Source organism: Hippoglossus hippoglossus, chromosome 8, assembly GCF_009819705.1.
Source record: "Hippoglossus hippoglossus isolate fHipHip1 chromosome 8, fHipHip1.pri, whole genome shotgun sequence".
NCBI classification, from domain to species: domain Eukaryota; kingdom Metazoa; phylum Chordata; class Actinopteri; order Pleuronectiformes; family Pleuronectidae; genus Hippoglossus; species Hippoglossus hippoglossus.
In genome coordinates this window covers 4,932,738-4,953,060 of record NC_047158.1, presented here as the reverse complement: position 1 = coordinate 4,953,060, position 20,323 = coordinate 4,932,738, and the positions used below count along the sequence as shown (strand labels likewise).

The window sequence follows — 20,323 nt, the reverse complement described above, 5'->3', positions numbered from 1 at the left end:
TACAAGATGTCTATGCCTTGTGTAATCATCATTGTCTTATTTGAGACTTTTTTTTAGATTATTAGAGTCCCTGACCTTTTTCCCTGTTAAATATTGGAAATGTTGTCGTCAACAAATCTTGTGGGTCTCATATGCATTCGTACATTCATGCTGCTGAATGCTGAGCGCATGTGATTATGGACTGGTTACTTGTGGACTGATGACCTACTTCATTTCAAAATAAGTTGTTGTTGTCGAGGATGTGATGGAAGCGATGAGGGAAAATGCAGCACTCACTCTGTGCGTGTGCCAAGTTCAAGGTAATTACTGCAGCCCTTAAAAGCCAATAACATTATTTAATCATTATTCAGCCTAATTTTGGCAAATCACATGATTTCCTAGCAGCCCAATTACGGTCAAGGGTTTTGGACCACTGAAATATTACTTTGCCAGTAATGAGCTATGGGTTCTGGCAATTAAAACTGCAACATGCCATAGTCCTTTATAAGAGAGAGGTCTATAAACACAGAGAGTTCTCCAACCTTTTAGCCTTTTTACAATAAACTACAATTTCTGGCAAGCACAGTCAACCAGTGTTATAAACATTTGTTGAAGTGAAACCATACAAAAACAGAAACTCAATTTCAACCCAGATTTTAAAAAGAGTGGTCAAAATGGACCGAGGAGAGAAAGAGACATCCTGACCTTTGATAACCATGTTGGGGCAGTTACAAGCACATTAGATCCTTTACTAATATCAACCCATCGTGATGCAGCTTCAGGACACCACAGCCACCAACACCTGTGAAGTGCACCCATTGGACGGTACTAGCTGTCAAACACAAAGCAGAAGGTGCTTCATCATCTCTTGGACTCTCAATGGGACCATAATTTACAAATTAGCATCTAGTTGTATTGAAGACTTGAAACTTGAGATTGAGTACATAAACTCCTTGGGAAAATGTTTACTGACCTAATACATCAGAGAAGTAAAGTCATTTTCTCACATACTTCTATAGAAACTGACTTCTTCTAAAACCAGTGGAGTCGCCCCCTGCTGGTCATTTCATAGAATAAAGGTTTCAGGCACTTCTGCCTTGACTCTTTATTTACACTCTATGATCGTTTCCCCTACAGTCTATAATCGTATCCCCCATTTTTGTAATGCAGACTCAAAGCCAAAACCAAGATTACCCCGATGACCTCGTTAGGGTTTAAAAGCAACTTCAGAACGAGAGACATATTGTGTGTAATGAGTTATCATATTGTTGTTTGCAGAGGCGGACTACTTTTCCCCAGGATAATGAAACTGGTGATTTCCTTGCAGATTTCATTGCGGCATGGCTCTGGGCTCATATTGGTTGGAACCTGGCTGAAGTCATTTTGTTTTGAACTCATTTAACATAAGATTCAACCAAACCTGAGGCTTTTTTTCTCTGAACCAGGGACGGAAGCCGTGTGTCAAGATCATCTGTAGCTCAAAGCCAAAAAATTTGAAATTGCAACTGTCCCTTGAAATCAGAAGGTCATGTTTTCAAATGTCACCGTACCCACACATACCATCGATGCAAAGCTTTTCACACCTCCCTGTGTAAATGTGAATTCCCCGAGTGCGTACTTGATGTGTCAACATCTAATCAGCCCAATTTGTAAATGAAAGGAGAGAAAGAGGAGGAAAAGAAAGCTAAAGAAAAATTAAGCACAGGGGGGGGGGGGAGTGGGGGTAGAGTCACCGCCGCCCACCACTGCCTGGCCCTGACACCTTGTGAAGAGTGCTCATTCATCACACGGCGTAGGGCTTGAGCCTCCGTAAATCACTGTGGATAAAGGACACGCCATAAAGAATGGAATTGTGAAGGTAAGGGTTTTAAATCCCCCTAGATGATCCGAGATAAACACGGAGAGACTTTTGACAGTCCCTCGTTACCGCCACGAGCGAGGAGCTGTCACCGCGCCCTCCTTCCCTTTCATCTCTTGGTAACAGTCTGGCTGCTAATATCCTCAATTATCGCTGCAATATGTTGCTGGGAAAAAGGGAAAGTTCCGAGGAGGCATTCGCACAATTTAAAAGTTTTAATTTGACAGCTTGTGGTGTAATGATGAGTTGTGATGAGGGCGTAGAGAGGGGGGGGGGGAGCTGCAGCCCACACCGAGCGTGTGACAAGTGATTGGACCGGACTCCGAGTGGTTTGTGGATGTCAAGACTTTCTGAATCAGGTGTCAGGAGGCCAAATAGATGTTTCACAGGCTGATGTGGAGAAAAAGCTCCAGGTTCCTAATTGTAAATGGCAGCGTTTTTTCATCTCGTCGCTGTTTTTATTTATTTCATTTTTTTTTTCGGGAGGCAAATTTTTGTTTAATTTCCTTTTACTAAGTCACATTATGTAGACATGTATAGGTCTGAATGGCTCTATAGCGTCCTGGTGGACAAACGAGATGGAAACATAACGAGCCGTTGAAGCTTTTGCAAAATGAACGTTAGCCTTGTGGATTAAACTATTTCAGGTTGGGGGAAAGTTGGACATATGACACAGTGGACATAATGTTTACACGAGTCTTAATCAGGCTAAGCTCCAACTGGAATATGCATGGAATATTCTATTAGCAACTCCTGTAAACATCTTCATCGTAATAATGACTCATTCAGAATAAGGTCAATAGTCTAATTATTGGTGTGCGTGTAAACATTGTCAGTGTCTCGTGTAATTGTCGTTAACACCTCGGTGACGTGTTACTTCTCTTTTATCAGAGAGAACGGTGTAATGAGAGTGTTGCTCAGCACTTGGCTCGGTTTCCTGGATCAGCTACCGTTCATAAATCCATCCGAACCCGCAGGAGAAGGAACAGGGAGCATTTGCATAGACGGAGCAGCCGTCCATCTGATACTGACGGCTAAGTCACAGTGCATGATGGAGACACAAAGGGCATGAGAGTGTCGCATGAAGGTTGACTCCCAGGAAATATCCTCCTACCTAACTACCTCGGCAGGTGATTGTCTTTTTCCCTTTTTTTCCCAAGCTGATATATATACATAGCTTCAACTTGGAGGATAAACCAATCGATCATTCCAAGTGTCTCGAGTAATAAGTGAAAGTGATAAATCACAGCTTCGCACTCAGGTTTATGAAATATTGTCCATCCTCCAGGTGTGGATGCATTATCTCGCAGTCAGTGTTCCTGGGCTGAAGTGCTGCTGTCACGTAGGCAGCACTGCGCCGCCACTAATAGGAAGATCTACCTAAGGTGGAAGTGTCTAACTCCGTCAAGGACTTTGTGCTGCGGTGCAATTAGTACACATAATATTAACATAAGGATCAGACGTGGCGTTTCCACCGGGGTGCAACTTAAAAGTTCAAGGTAGTTCACATCGGCGTGGTTGTGTCAATCTTCTTTTGCAGGAGTAATTGCCTCAGGTTCATTCAGCTTGAATCAGTATAAGATGAAGTCAATAGCCTCAGTCGCGTAATGACAGAGTACACACTTCCTTCCTCACATTAACAGCTTTTTCTTGATAGATAAAAGTCCCAAATAATGGCTCCTGTGATGGAGTGAAACCAGGATAACAAATTGGTCCTTTGTGATAACAACCCCCCTGTGAGCTTCCCAGGCGCTGGAGATTGTCAGACAGCTTTGAGGAGAGTCAGGTCTGCAACAGCATCGCGCCAGGGGAAACGCTCCCTGCCCTACAGAAGGATGGATAGTGTAGATTTGTAATGGTTCCTCTGCTTTTGACAAAGTAACCCAACCTGCAACCTTCATCCTCATTGGCTGAGTAAAGGGCACTGGTAGACGAGCCGGCCCGAGATAAGTGAGGTCTGTCGCTCCGGCTGGTCCGTTACAAATCGCAGCTACCTCGATCATGTGCGTGAGACAAGCGAGCTGTCTCCCGTGACAACCTCCTTTTGACTTGACATGGGAAAAAAAACAAATTGATACAAGGCGGAGAAGGAGGCAATGAAAAGAATGAGGGCTGAGCAGACGTGGGACGTGATGGCTTCCTCCACAACTTTTTTTAACATTGCATAATGCAAGATTTTAATATTAAATTAAAATGCTGTGCACACTTCTTGGAGAAAATATGGCTGCAGGACAGAAGAGCTGCCAACAACCATTAATTAACCCACAGATTCTCCGTATTTGTCCAAATTTTGAACAAGATGCAAATCTGCTCGATATGCAAGAGACATACAGTAATGTAAGAAATCAGCTAACAGCCGAGAGCAATTACACTGGAGGTCAAGTCGATGTTTTGTTCAGGTTTACACCTCTGCACTTGTAGTTTGGATTTAGTTTTTGGACTGTTTTCAGTTACCCTGCCACCCTCAAAACATCCATCCGTCCAGTCTCTATACTGCACATCCTCGATGGTTGCTGAGGTTACACCCTGAAAAGGTTGCCAGTGTATTGTACGGTCAGCACACATTTTTGTATCAGTCGATACATCAATATATCTCGCAATAGAAATCAAATCAGCGCCACTGGACTGAGGCGCATTACTCTGCGCTGGTCAACAAGTGACTCTGCTCCTCTGATGTTTTCTAACCACACTTAAAACTGATCTTTATAAAAACCTGCTGAATTCATATTTATGTTCCTGGAAAAATGGGACGTTGCTTCTTCTGCAACAATGAAGTTAAAACACAGTGTTGAGTCATGATCCTGAAGCAGCTGTGGTTATAATAATTCAGCGGTGAATAAAACACTAAAACAATGAAGGTAGCGGAGAACATTAACTGGTTATGTTCAGTCACTGCATCGATGCAGGAGCCCAAACATTAGCACGTGTGCTGATGCCGGCCGCTCCTCCTCCTACGCTCTGTGCCGTGTGCGTCAACCTAACCTGACGTGGCTGTAACTCTATTCCAGCCACATGATTGGTTGGACGCGGCGCTATTCTCATTATCACTGGCTGTTCGTGTTGTCAAAACGTCGATGGAGGAGCTCTATCGACGTTGTATCGACCACGTCTTACATTTCTATCGAGGAAAAGTTGTATCGCGATAATTCTCTTTATCGTTTTTTCGCCCAGCCCTATAGCTGCTGGTCCTGTTTCAGTTAGAAAACACTGCAGTGTGGACATTTTGAGATCTTGGAGCAGTTTCTTGCATTTGCTTTCTGATTGGTTCTTATCAGTCACACCTCTACTACAGCAGTAAATGCAAACACTCACTGTCAGTAACAGTTCGACCTCGTCCTCGCTCCAAGAAAAGAAATCCCTGCTCTTTCTTTTCACCATGACTGTTCCTCGTTTGTAGTATTATCTGTAACTAAGCAACCAACTGCCTCCTGTTTACACAATACAACCAGTGTATGTGGACGGTCACGTGATGTGTTTTCATGTGTGATTATTTCTGATCTGGAGCTAAAACACTAACGGGGCTGGAGATCATTTTAGTGTTATGAAACCATATTAGTATGAATGTAATCACCTTCATTGTATGTATGCGGTGACAGAAATCTCAGAATAGCACATTATTACAAAACCCTTGGAAAATGAAACATCTGCACAACTAGATTTGGGTGTCCTGACCCTTTAATCCTCTTACACAACCATACTCCGCCCACACAGGTGTTTTCACTTTTTTGGGGGGCTAATTAGACTTGACTAGACTGCGTCTCAGTGTGTGGGTGTGTACAGACTGCGGGTGATTGATCTGCTGTTTGTTTTTAGCCCTGTCTCAGTACATCCAGCCTGCTGTGCAGGTCCTCTCCCAGTCCTCACTATACATTCAGCAATAAACACAACGCTGCATCTCATGGATCAGCTCGACCACAGTGTCATCCATATCTGCAGGTTAGTACCATCGCTGGACATTTTAGTGCTGAAAATAGGGAGTGTATTTTTTTTTTTTTTTTTTGGTAATGCAAAAGAGATTACACAACCTCAGCTGTGTGTTTTCTGTGGGTGTTGCCTTGGACAAGCACAGTGCTTTGGTGATCAAAGTTACTCTGAAATAGATATTTGACAGAGGAGTTGGGCTGAGGAGATGTTTCATTTTAACCCACGCTCCTACCGAGTCTGTTCTCGCTGTAGAAAAGCCTTTGACTTTATTTTCGTTCTGTTTTCTTGTTTTGACCGCATGCACAACTCAAATCTGTTGTTGTTGTAAACCAAAAGCTAGGCATTAGCCTTTTGGCAAAGTCTCAGACAAGGGTATTAATCACATGACCACAGTTCACTGATCTCTGCCTTGAAATATGAGACTCGTTTCTCCAGCCCGGATAATCAACTTAGGGGGAGGGGGGGGGGGGGGAAATCTGATATCTCACCTTGAAATGCTTCATAAGTTGCTTGTGGGATTTTCGACTCGTCATGCTCACGCCTGATTATACCAGACTGAGAGAAAAGTAATGAAATAAAAGCAGGGTTTCTGCTGCACAGCCTCTCTTAACACATGCACACCACTCTGTGCATGCCAACAAGTAAATGAATAAATCTACAGGAAAGCTCATATTAATTAAAATGTAGTTTCCCTACTCTTAGAGCAGATGGAAAGTTTTGGCCTAAACACTGTAGTTTGGCAAATTCTGCTCACCAGACCGGGGATAGATGGTTTACCAGCCCACTTTCTTTCAAGCTGATAAATCAGTGACCATGTGGAATAACTTCATGGGATACATGAGAAGACCTGGAGATAGTCCCTGTGCATATATAAGCATCATGCATCTCATGAGAAAAAGACCATACCAGTTTGAACAGAGTTGTATATCAGCATCGAGTTTCTTAGCTTAGAACTCAGGCAAGTGCAGCACCCACCTAAAATGTATTTCACAGAGGAGATGTGTGGAGCTTCACTTTGTATTTATTTAAATATTGCTTAGTTCTATACAGTCTTTCTTTCAGACAAGAACTCCTGATATTGTCCAGAAAATTGAGCCTGGACATTTTCTGAAGTGTTCTTTTTTTATATATGAAAATGCAGAAGGAGTTTCTTCGGGTCAGACGCGTTCATATATGACAAGTAAATACTCAGAACATTCAGAGGGGGGGGGGGCTGGGTAGAGCGTGCAGGAGGCAGGGCGTTTTGTGCGGACATCATGTGTTTTTGTTTACAGCTCATCAACACCACAGTTGCCCCTTATCACCAAAGGCTCTTGAATCTTGTTATCTTTCCAAGTATCGTTTGGGTCTTCTATGGGTATGGTTCCTCTTTTTAATCCTGAGATATTTGTATTCTTCCAATTTCTCATTAATCCTGTGTTAGAGATGTCATCAACACACCCACTCTCTTGCTGTTCATTTTCTGCACATTTTCCTGCTCCAGTCTTACTCTCTCTCTCGATTTAATCTCACTCGGACATTGTCTGAACATTTTACTAGGAGGCTGGCACCAGTTCCGAAAAATGTCTGGAGCAACTGACTCAGACATTGGCATTCTCACAAACAGCCCCTCTGAAAAAATTCGCGAAATTGTCTGGAGTTCAGTGCATGTCTGAAAGCAGCTTTAGTAAACTCAAACCTCAGCATCTGACCAGTAGGCCATTTGATTAAAAATAGTGTATTAAACTAAGACAAAATATTTTTATAAGGACTCCACTAACGTCCCCACCAGTGCCTCTGGCTGTGCTATCTCCAGCAGATCAAATATTATACAGGCTTCTGTTATAGGAGAGTGGGCTCTGTGAGCTGAACTCGTCTTCATGTCGGTGACCTTTTTTTTGTTTACAGTGTACTAACTCAGTTTCACATGGTCTTTTGTGGATTATTGCACCTGAATCCTCACATGAAGATGCAATCCATCCACATTTAGCTCGCAACTGACGGTTAAGCTCTGACGGGCTCAGAGGTGTGGATTTGGATTATGTTGTTGTGGCCAAAGCTAGGGCTGTCTGACAGGTACCACTGTTGTCGCCTTGTTCCAAAGCCAATGAGAGCTTTGTAGGTAGAATTCAAATGCAAAATTCAAATGCATTATCGTTGATAGTGCAGTAAAAGTAGTCTTTGTAAAAGAAAAGAAAAGAAAACAACCAAAAGCAACCAGTACCAACTGAAAGCAATGCAGAAAGTCCAGAAATGATGATTGTTAATGATCCTGTGTGTTGTGGACGCTGGAGCGCCGTCCTATTACTCTCAATACTCATGACACAGGACTGCAAAGGAAAAGCAAGGGAAATGGTGGTAGTGTGGCCACGTATGGATTACTTGTTTACTACACAAGTCACAGTTGCATCTTCATTATTTTAAATTATATCACATATAAATCCAGTAAAAGTCTGACTCTCTCATTAGGGATCATCATCAACAGATAAAGGCAAAAAGATTGTATGTAAATGAGAACTATGTATTTTCGGTTCCACCGTGAGATGGCTGCACCAACGAGAGCTCCGAGCGAGTTCAGTAAACTATTGTTATTTAACTTTTTCTCCCTGGCTCTTTTCGTACACACAGTGCTCTCACAAATTCACTATGACCATGATCCCTTTTGGAGTTACCATCGTCAGCCAGTTCGGACTCTAAACCGTGGTTTTACGCCGCGGACAACGTACTCCCCTGGGTCTTTTGTTCACTCGTGCAACCGAGGAGGAAAACACAGAGGGGGAAGTCACTGAACAACAAGCTGGACGAACTATGCGCACGGATCTAACACCAGCGGGTCATTAGAATCTACTGGGTTCTTGTGTTCACAAAGACATGGCTGGAGCCCAGCGTTACAGACTGTGCCGTCACTCTGTCAGGTTTCTCCATTCACCGACACGACAGAGTGTAGGACCCAGACAAGTCTAGAGGTGGGGGTGTGTGCTTCATGGTTAATTCTGTGAGTGCCACGGATGTCAGTGGTTTAACGCCCGTTCTGGAGCTGCTGACCATCAAAGTTCGACCCTTCTACCTCCCCAGAGAGTTCCGCTCAGTCATCCTAACAGCTGTTTACATCCCCCCTCAAGTGGACAAATCTTTAGCCCTGGAGGAGCTGTATGGGATTATAAATGGACTGGAGAACTCTCACCCTGAGGCCATTTTCCTTATTTTGGGAGACTTCAACAGAGCCAACATGAAGCTAGTTCTCCCTAAATACTCCCAACACCCCACCAGGGGACAACCAACATGGTACTACTGCTACACCCCAATCAGTCTGTTATAAACCCCTCCCCCACCCTGCTTTTGGCAAAGCAGATCACTCCTCATCCTGCTGCTACAAACAGAAACTTAAACAGGAAGGACCGGTTTCCAGGGTCATCCACCTTTGGAACAAAAAGGCTGATGAGACTCTGCAGGACAACTGACTGGCTGATGTTTGAGTATGCAGCTGGTACAAATATCAGTGAATACACAGACTCTGTCATGAGCTACATAAGTAAGTGCATCAACGATGTTGTTTCAAAAACTACTTTCCACACTCTCCCCAACCAGAAACCCTGGTTCAGTTGAGAAATCTGTGCTAAACTCAAAGCACGGACCACCGCCTTCAATTCAATACTACAGGGACAGAGTGGAGTCCAACTAGCGCAGCTCTGACCCCAGGCGCATGTGGTCTGGATTACGCTGCATCACGGACTACAAAGTGGGGACCCTGGGACATGGTTCAATCCACTGCATTACTCCCAGATGAGCTCAACACCTTCTACGCCTGGTTCAACCCAGTGCCTGCCACACGCCCATGTGTGGACATGGAGGCTGCCATATTAACCCTAGAAGCTGCCGACGTAAGATGGTCCTTCGAAGCGGCCAACCCCCGAAAAGCCCTCGGGCAGGATGGCAACCCGGGCTGTGTGCTCAGGGTGTGCGCGGATCAACTGGCAGAGGTGTTCACCAACATGTTCAACCTCTCCATAGATCAGTCCGTGGTCCCCACCCCCTTCAAAGAATCCATCATTGTTCTAGTCCCCGAAGAAACCAGTGGCAACCTGCTTAAATGTCTACCGCCCTGTCGCACTGACATCAGTCATCATGAAGTGCTTTGAGCGACTAATCAAAATCCACATTTTCTCCTCCCTTCCTGACACCTTGGACCCTCTTCAGTTTGCCGACAGACCAAACAGGTCCACGGTCGACCTGGCAATCCACACAGCGCTCACCCACCTGGACAAAGGGATTACATATGTGAGAATGCTCTTTGTTGATTACAGCTCAGCATTCATCATCATTATTCCCTCAAAACTCATGGCCTGGAGACCTCCATCTGCAACTGGATATATGATTTACTGACAGGCAAGCCCCAGGTTGTGAGAATCGTCAGTCATATCGCTCCCAGCTGATCCTCAACACTGGCACACCTCAGGGCTGTGTGCTCAGCCCCCTCCTGTATTCCCTGTTCACCCACGACTGCACAGTCACCACACCTCCGACACCATCATTAAGTTCGCCGACGACACATCACAAACAGCGACGAGACTGCCTACAGAGAGGAAGTGACATCACTGACGAGCTGGTGCAAGGCAAACAACCTCTCTCTCAATGTCAGCAAAACGAAGGAGATGATTGTGGACTACAGAAGACAGCAGGGAGGTGGAGACCTCCCCATCCACATCGGTGATGCTGAGATTGAGAGGGTCAGCAGCTTCAGGTTCCTCGGCTTGCACATCACTGAGGACCTCTCCTGGACACTTCAAACAGACACCACGGTCAAGAAAGCTCGTCAGCGGCCCTTTTTTCTTTGGAGAAATTTGGCATGAACGCCAGCATCCTCACAAACGTCTACCGCTGCATGATCGAGAGCTTGCTGACGGGCTGCATCACAGTCTGGTATGGAAACTGTTCTGCTCACAGCCGCAAATCACTGCAGACAGTGGTAGAGGCGGCACAACACATCGCTAGATACAGTCTCCCAGCCATCCAAGCATTTACCACCGGTGGTATCTGCGGAAGGCACACAACATCATAAAGGACCACAGCCATCCAGCACACAGACTGTCCATCACTCTGTTACCATCTGGCAGAAGGTACAGGAGCAGGGCTGCATGCACCACCAGACTTAAAAGCAGTTTCTACCATCAGGCCATCAGGTTCCTATACTTGTAGTCAACTCCTAACTCACAACCCTCTGCACATCTTTTTCCTGCCTGCACTTTTATTTGGAAATGTGAACTGACACACACAGTGCAATAACTATTCACACACTCTCTTTTTTTTATAGTAAGCTCTTTTCTCCTTGCTTTTATTTAAATTTAAATTTGAATGTAACTATTGTACTGGTGAGCTGACCCGTTTCTTCTTGTCCAACAACTTTCATTGTTCTGTTGACCCTGTGTTAACTGCTTATGATAAATAAACTTGAAACAATATGCAAAACCAAACTGAGGTCCTGTTATAAACAGTCAAAATTCTTTGGTCGTGAGACACATTGAACGGAGTCCTAAAAAACTCATCTCATTCTCAAAAACATTGTTAAATAAAATAAAACCCTAAAAGTTATGTTATGATTTTATTTACCAAAAAAAAGATTTAATTTTTTTCAACAGCGCATACATGAATACATTTGTCGTTCCATCGTGTTTTTTATTTTTGCTGACCTGAGAAGCTGATCTGTATCTTCGCTGTTATGTAGCCTGAATTATAATCACAAAAATATTCAAATAAAAAAAACAAGGTGATTAATGTCGTCATCTGCAAGTTGGTAGGATAAGGATGGTGTTGATTTGGCTACAGACATACTACTACATGTTTGTTTGATAACGCATCAACTCTGCTATGGATATGCCTGGCATCCCTACTAACCTGGCGGTTTAGAGACGCTAAAACGGAGAAGTTTGGAAACGCTGCTAGTCCCATATTAGTTCGAAAACACTGGAGCTGCACATTAGTCTGGACGGGCAAAAATAGAGATGTCGAGATGATGACGTTCACACTCTCAACAACTGGCTGATTTAGTCTTGTTGGGCCTGATATAGCCTTTGCTGATTCGTCAGGCTTCTATCACATGACCCCCCTCTGCAAGAAAACAAATTCTGCTTTTTACAATTATACAGTTTTACATATTTTTAGGACGCGAGCTATTACTTGAGCCAGCACATGCATGCCGGATGTATGTGACTGGTCATGTGATATGCGATTTCAGGCATGTTAGTATAGACGGGGATCAAAACAGGTTTTTGAAAACTAACAAAAACACGCTCATATGGATGTAGCCTTAGAGGGTAGTTCTTCCACCAACCACTGATGCTTACATGTCGGTTAATAGAGGAAAGAATCTTAGCTGCTAAGTCTTTCTCCAGATAGTGTTGATATTGTAGAAATGGCAAAATCGATTCTAATACAGGTAAAAATCTGAGAAACGTTTCTTAAATGTCTAAGGTTAACAAAGCCTCCAGGAACAAATTTATTGCCTTTTCATTATAGAAACGGTCACACCACACACACCGGCCCGGCAAGATAAACAAATGCAAAACATGGCCTTCCATTTTTAAAACTTCGGAAAACCCCAATTACTTGGAGCGACTCGAGGAGGAGGAAGGAAATGACTATGCATGAAGGCGGTGAGATGTTAGAGGTCAAAGTGGTTCCCTGATGGTTCCGCGTCCTCGTGCTGTGCAAAGCCTCCTCTGTCACCTCCACTGCTGCTCTATTCTCAAACAACGCTCTGCATTCAATCCTTCCAGGAGAAGCTGTGCCCTTCCTACCAACACACTGATGTTTAATTCATTCACGGACACTCGGGGGACACTCATAACAACAACAGGAAAAAAAAAAAAAAAGAGACAAAAGGAGAGACTGAGAAATAGAAAGCAAAAAGGAAGACCAAAGAAATTAGAAGGAGCTAAATGTATGTTTGCTTTGTGTTTGATTTTGGTAGATGTGGAATGAGTGACAGGCCCAAACCAAGGAGACTTAAGACATTTGAGAGGGAACATCGGGGCGGACAGCTGCAGAGACAAATAAATCCGGGATGCTTCTGTTTTGTCTGACTTCAGCAGTGGAAGGAGGGCAGTGAAGATGTTGCTGGACACCTCGGTGTGCTCCCTCTTAATCAGAGGTTGATTAAGCGCACTTTCACAGGCATGGATTAGGGGGCTCCCCTCGGACTCCACTAAATTGGTCGGAAGGGAAGGCAGGCAGAGTGTTGAGCACTGCTGAGGGAACTTTTGATGTGTCAGTCAGAGAGTCTGGCATGGTTTGCTTTTATTGACCTTCCCATCCTTGATTTGTGACAGATCCCCTGGTGCTGGGCTAGGTGGGGAAGGTGCTTGGGAAATGGATAAGGTTAGAGGAGATACGGCTTTTGAAGAATTTCCTAGTTCTGCTGATCCAGTGGAGCGGCCACGTGCATTCCTGCAATTCATAACAATGAAGGGCACGGAGCTACGGTGGTTTGCAGCCTAGACGTTTTCTGAAGATTATATTTCTGTCATTTTCGCTTTATTTAACAACAACGGGGAAAGACATGGGGCAGGGGTCCTGGGACCGATTCAGATCCAGGATGTTGCACCTGCATGGTGTTCATCTCAGACAGCTCAGTGCCTGGAAGTCCTGGCCTCCTCATTTTTTATTATCAGGTACTTTACTTCCGACTTTCATTTAAAGCTAAACAAACGGTTTTACTCATATCATCTTCTATCCGCCGCTAATGGATTCCACAACGTACACTGGCTCAGCTCTAAATATATATCTGTCCCCCCTGTATGGACAGTGTCTGTGTCATTTATCGATTTATGGTTAATAATAGTCTTATGCTTTTTCCGCTGTCAGACTGGTTTGTAACCCCTTCATGGAAGGAATGGCATTATTCATGTTGAGGCGGTGGCACCTCTATTAATGTAATGAGTCAGGCCGTTAATGTGAGCCCGCTTCAGACACAAAGGGGATCTCTCAACCTGAGCTCCTGCTGCAGACAGGAGACCTCTGTGCCCTACATAACAACGGGATGTGTCATCACTGATTTATTTTGCCCTTGAACCTCCTAGTGATAGGACCTTGTGGGATAGCCTTTAAAAGAAGCGCCCGGAGATGAAATGAATGCTCTGTTCAAAACTATTGAAGGAGGTGCACTACAGCTGAAGGCTTTTAGAGACATTGCTGTAATCTAAAATGTGCTATTTCTCACACGTTGCACAGCCCTGGGATGGGCTGATCAGATAGACCGAGATGAATCTGACTTGGCCTGTGAGCAGCAGTCACTGCCTCCTGCATTGCTGGCCATGAGAGGAATTTGCAATGGATTCCACATAGATAGAAATCAATTCAAATTCAGCCGAGGCCCTTCACCTCGATAAGGCACTGCTACCCCTACATGTAGACTCTCAAATTTCATAATGAATAGATAAGGATTAATGTAATTTCAAACTGTCAACACCTGCCAGACGGCATGTCAAGAATGAGCTTATCATTGTGCCATGAATTTATTTACATGCAGAAACATAAACAGCCGAGTTCGTCCGTGTCCTATCCATAAATATGACTCCATGGTAACCGCGCGGGGAGGTGCATCCTCAGTTGTGCTTTTAACAGTCTTATTAACTCAGTCCACATGCTCATGTAATTAATGTCTGCTTACAATGCAGCTACTCTACACTATGCAACCTGTGAAGACACACAATAATTATGTGACCAGTTGAGTGACAGAGATCAAGAGATCAGGAAAGCAAATGGAGAAGGCCTGTCTGCAGCCTCATCAGGAGGGGCAGAGTGTTGGCCCGGGTTAATAGGCATCCTCCAGGGAGGTATTAGCTGGAGTTGAAGGAAGTAAGGAGGGAGCCTTTTTGAATTCAGTATAATAATGTCAAATACCTTTAAAAACCTCCTTTTATAATCTCATTGTCACGGGCCATTTGTAAATTCTCGGTCCAAGGCTTTATAATGTTCCCTACGCAAGCATAAAAAACCCCACTAAGATCCGATGAAAGAACACTTAATTTGAGCTGGACACTCTGTAGTACCGTCCAGAAATATCCGGCCATCTGCTTCCTGCTTCTGCAGCAGCCAAAATACTGAGCTAGAAATATTCTCAAACTGACTGACTGCGGCTTGATTTAGGAACAAGGGAAGAGGACAGAAGTGATTCAGACGCTGAAGACATGGAAGAACCAAAGTCCAACCCGGTGTCTGGATCCTGAAAGTCAGAGCGGACAGGATATCTTAAGTTTATAAGGGGAATGCCACTTGTAGTGGAGTGGACCTGTGATCGATTGGGATGTGAAGTGGCTTAGCCGTACCTCAGTGTGTGTCAATAGCTTCACCCTCTCCCTCAACCCTGCGATAAAACAGAGGCTCGGGGTACAAAATCAAAAGTCCACGTGGACCCGCGAACCCGCCCGCATCATTATAGTTTGATCTTATGACTTTATTTACTTGATCTGCGGCTAATTCCTCTGATCGCACAATCAAAAGAATCCAAACATTTAATTGAGCAAGCCCGGGAGCCAGGACACAAGACAAGGAGGAATTAAAGGTTGAATCGACAACAAATTAGGACGCGCTCCGCATCGCCATAGATTGAGACAAGGATTTAATTGGCTCCGTATCAGGGTTAGATAGCAGCGTTGTTGACTTTTGATTAGAAAAAAAAAATAAAAGGGCAAGGTGACTTGATATTGTGGTGATAAGCAAAAATCCCAACTCGATCACATCAATACGTTTTCCCGGGTGCACATGGGTGTCTCACCTTGTAACCAATGACAGTGGCCGCAGTGGCTCGCTTAGCAGACTGACATCAGAGGTTTGCTCGCGAGCGTGCATTGTCATACATTTATTGCTGTGTGTGCAGTGTCTGTTTTACTTAAAATCGTTCCAGTTGTTCCTGACATACTGTTGACTTAGAGGTCAGGCCGCACGAAGGCATAAATTTCTCAAGCATTGATGTGGGCTAATTCACAGCATGTCACACGGCCGCTCTTCAAAATAAAGGTCACCTCTAAGCAGCACTTTATGGCTTTATATCTGTTTTATAGGCAGGCGTGCAAGATTCATCAGAATCCGAATCACCTTTCTTTACCTGCATAGAACACTTTGTTTCTATGGGAAGCAAACTATGAACTCCTTGAGTACAACCCACATGAGGTTATCATATTTAATAATACTATTCAAATAAGCAATACGAAATAATACAAATGATTAGAAGGTGTGGATCTGTTCAAACTAATTTTCAGCTTAGTCGTGAGATCTTTTGCATCTGCATTGGACTCCCTGCATCATCAGACAGTATCGTCCGACTGTAAGGATGAAATCTGCTCATGTTTACAGCTCATAATTGTTTGGTACCACGTATGAAAAACTTTCCCTGCGTCAGTAAGACGCTGCTCATCTTAGTTTACAGTAAACACCTAGAGGTCATAATACATTTCAAAGACTGTACAGCTACATATTCACAGCAGTGGATGCTTGTTTGGAATGTGAAGCTCACCGACACCTTTTCTACTTTATTTATTATACTTTTTTTTTTTTTTCACGTTTAAAAGATATAATAATATTTTTCTTTAGCATTAATACGAAAAACTGATTTAAACAGAAGATGAGGTTCTATATGATCAAGGTTGTGTTTTTCTAGATCAATACAGACATAACCATTCTTATATGTGGTATATTTATCTTGCATAAGAAAAACGATGCAAGACGCACCATAAAGCATGACCTTATACTGTATCCACTTGAAGCCTATATGTTTTATTTTGTATGGGATGATTTGTTAATGCGTTGACGGTACAAGTAAACAGCCTTCAGAGCTCGTTCTTTGGTTCGCAATAATACCATTTAGAGCTAATGTGTGGTGCCTAAATCCAGCTTTTGAAGTTGCCATATTCAGATGTTGTGTCAGAGTTTAACGTTTTGATTCACAGTGCTCTTAATTTGTATTTGACATCCACCTAGAATAATGTCTACCACCTTTTGCAGCTACTGTACATGTTGATTACAGGTTGAGCCCTCTGTGGTGCGAGTGTGTTGACATTATGTCTCTTTCTCTAAGCCTGTTATCTTTGTGCTGCACAGTTTGCTCTGCACGTTCCAAAATGCCACTCTTTGTGTCTTTAGGTGCGAGCGTATTAGTCTCCACGGAAACTCGTTTTACCAACACTTTGGTTGGCGCCAAATGACCGCGGCTTTGTGTGGAAGTGTTTTCCTTTTGGAGATTAAACGGTTGAAGGCAAATTGAGGTCCTGCTGGTTTTTATCGCCGGGATATTGAATAAGCATATGTGGAAAAATACCAAAGCGTAGCGCTGTAGCACATCATTTGAAAACAGATTATGATATATTTGTTTGCTTCTTAGGGGCCAGGGGATAACGGCACATGTAATGCCAGAGGTACTGCACAATTTTATCAGGTAGAAACAGGGTGTGAAAGGTAGCACCAAACATATTCGGCTGCTGTTTGATCCTTTGTGATTTATTTTTTTCCTTTCATTTTCCTGACCCTTTCCTAAACCACGACTGACAGCAGAACTTTTCTTCGGAGCCGTGATCGCACTTGAAAACAGTGACTTTTAAGCGACCATGTTTTTGCTTCATGTGTTTCCTCCCAAGCTTTTTGTATGTGTTTTGTCACTCCCTCTGGAATATTTACGTTCTTTCTCTCCCCAAAACGTCCACAGATAATTGCTTGAAAGAAGGAAGCGCCCAGGAAGGTCAGCCAAGACTCCTGCCTTAGGTGCCAGAGTGAGATCTACAGGACTACAATTACTTGGACAGACTGAGGCGGCAGAGTAAAGTGAATGACAGGTAGGAAATAATTCACATGAATCACCTTCTGTATTATGAATAACCACCTGCTGAGAGGACATAGCACGGTCAGTTATCCTCACAATTGGTTCTGAATGGCCCTTTTTGTCATTTGTTGGTAATTGCCTTAATTCTCTTGATAATATAACTAAATTAACCTCAGAGAACGTTCCTTCCTAATGGAATTCATGAGACAAGGTTGAAGTTGACATGCCAGCAGTCCCACAATTATATTTAGATAATTCTACTCCGCTGTTTGGCTTCCTCTTTTTTCTTTTAAGTCGAAACTTTAGAGGAGTCCTCTCCCGCTGCCACTCATTATTCATAATCTTCATTTTACCAAAACACACAGTGTTGAATCCTACATGAAGGGCGTTCTTTAAGAAATTCAGGATCACTCACATCTATTTTCTTTCAGGGGTACATCTGACCTTGTAGTAAAAAGACATAAAAGGCTGTCAGTCAAACCATCACGCCGTCTTTGTTTCCTTGTGCTTGTCATTCTCCGGAGGTGTGGAGCAGCCCCTGACTTATATCTAGTGATTCTATGCTCCTGGCAAAATGCTTCTCTGTCCTGCTTTCTACCTAAACCAGCGACTGCCTCGGGGTGAGGTGGAGAGAAGGTGAAAAGTAAAAAAAAAAGAAGGTTGAGAGTGGTGTATGGACGGAAGTAAATGGTTAAATCGTTCAGTGTTTTCAAACTTAACACTTTTACCTTTGAAAGCTTCAACCTTTTCTGTCAAATCTCAGGAACAAAGAAAGACTATTTGATGCATGAGCTGAAGTCCTGGGACATTTTGTGGGAGAATATAAAAACAATGCACCTAATTATTCTTTTTTAATTTGTAATTTTGGACATGTAAATTGAAATGGCATCAAAGCCTCAAGCCAATCAAATTCAGTTGTTCAATGCCAACTGTTGACTGAATACTAGCAGCCTAAAACCCATGCTGTTGTGTGTTATTGACTGAGAATGTTATCCTGTACATGTATATTCCACATACTAAATATGAAGACAGACGACAGGACTTCTCCACAAATGTCAAACCAAAGCATATTCATTGTCCCCTGGTGGCTGGCTGCAGTATAAGTAGTAAATCCTGCCTCCTCCATGTTAGTGGATGGTACACGTCGAACACATTTTTCCCAAGATGGTTTGTCATTTTAGGCAGTTCTTATCAGACTGATGTACTCCATGTCCAAGTGGTTTTTCTCATGTAATTTTGGTTTGAATCAGGTATTTGATGATGTTAACATTTGGGATATCATGATTGACAGCCAAGACTGATTTGCAATTGTTCGAGCTCATGTATCGGCTGGGCCTCTAGACCACGGCTCCATCCCTCGACCAACTACTGTGCAGACTCTGGCTCCAAACGACATTATCGGCACAAAATTATCTCCGCATTTGTATATTTTAGTTTCATTTCTCAATAGTGGGAGGCAGCGGAGACGCGTCGTCCATCTTTATTTAGAGTCCATTTTATGTGTAGCATTTTTTATTTCTCCAAAATTATTTCTCACTTAGCATCGACCAATTGGATTTATTCTGCCTGTCCCATCGTGTTTAAAGATTTGTATTCCACTTGGACACTTAACCTATTAGCCTGGTTTGCTAACATTAGCACTGCTTCTTTGTTGTTCAGGTTAGCTCGGTACTCAGTGTTGCGTTTGCTCCATATAAGGTGGGAGCTTAGCAAGCATTTCCTATTTGTCTTTCTTGAATCAGATTTGTTGATGGCAGTTGACCACTCTTTAAACTCTCAAGTTTCCACTGCGCTCCGGGGAAAAAAAAAAAAAAAAAAAATCGGTGCATTATCCTCATTACGTTGACTAATGATGACAGAGGAGGGTCACACTTAATGACAAGACACTTTATTTACGGAAGACAAAATGTTTGTCCGGTGCGGGCACACGCAGGTGATCCATTTTAAGGTAATTGGTATTGCACCTGGCAACCGGCTGAATAACAATCAATGAGCTTTCAGAACGGAAACGAGGAAGAAGGTGGAAACGAATGTGAGCGCTGTCACATTATCCATCCTTATTTATCCATCAGATTTCTGCACATACCAAATACACATGCTAATCGTGAATGCACAGTCCGACAGCTGTAGCATGATGTACTCCTCTGTGTCTACATCAAAGGAAAGGAAGAAAGGACTTGTACAGCCACTCCGACTACAAACACATATATGTATACATATACTGTATATTTCCTGGCAAGAATTAATTTTAAATTCAGTTTGATCCCATGCTCCAGTTTGCTGTCTTAAGGTTCTGCATCGATAAATAACAGCTTCATTTTACAAGACTCATATCATTATTTTAGTTCCGCTTTTATTCTAATAAAACGATAAAAACATGATTCCAATTTAGAGCAGAATCTGGGATTTGATGCCCAAACACTGACCAAAATTTTGTATTTAAAGTTTTCTAATCTTTGAGGCAACCTGTTCAGGGTGTACCATGTGATGTCAGCTGGGGTTGGTTCCCTCCACCCTGCGGCCCTCAAAGAATAAACTGTATTGATGATGGATGGATGGATCTTAGACTAGCCATGTTTATTTTCCTGTATTTTTGTGGCTAAATATGGCTCATATTAAAACCCTCCTCACAGTTAGAACTGATGCGCTCATGATCTGTCACACATCGGGTCAGTTTGTGTCTCATTCTGTCGGCGTCTCATTTGCCCGTGTGCGTTGTCTGTGCGTGCTGTTGACCACAGTGTTTAGGGGGATTTCAGACGTTTGTCCGTCTA

The 20,323-nt window shown here is 43.3% G+C and overlaps 1 protein-coding gene across 5 annotated transcripts in view; it reads left to right on the top strand.

Annotated features, from left to right (window-relative positions):
• Nucleotides 1-20,323, top strand: part of LOC117765858 (RNA binding protein fox-1 homolog 3-like) — a 397,513-nt gene that overhangs the window by 25,377 nt on the left and 351,813 nt on the right. For all 5 annotated transcript variants that reach the window (XM_034592407.1, XM_034592409.1, XM_034592401.1 and 2 more), the window contains exon 2: nt 17,436-17,562. The gene's annotated coding sequence lies outside the window, so the exon portion shown is untranslated. The remainder of the gene's footprint in view (nt 1-17,435; nt 17,563-20,323) is intronic.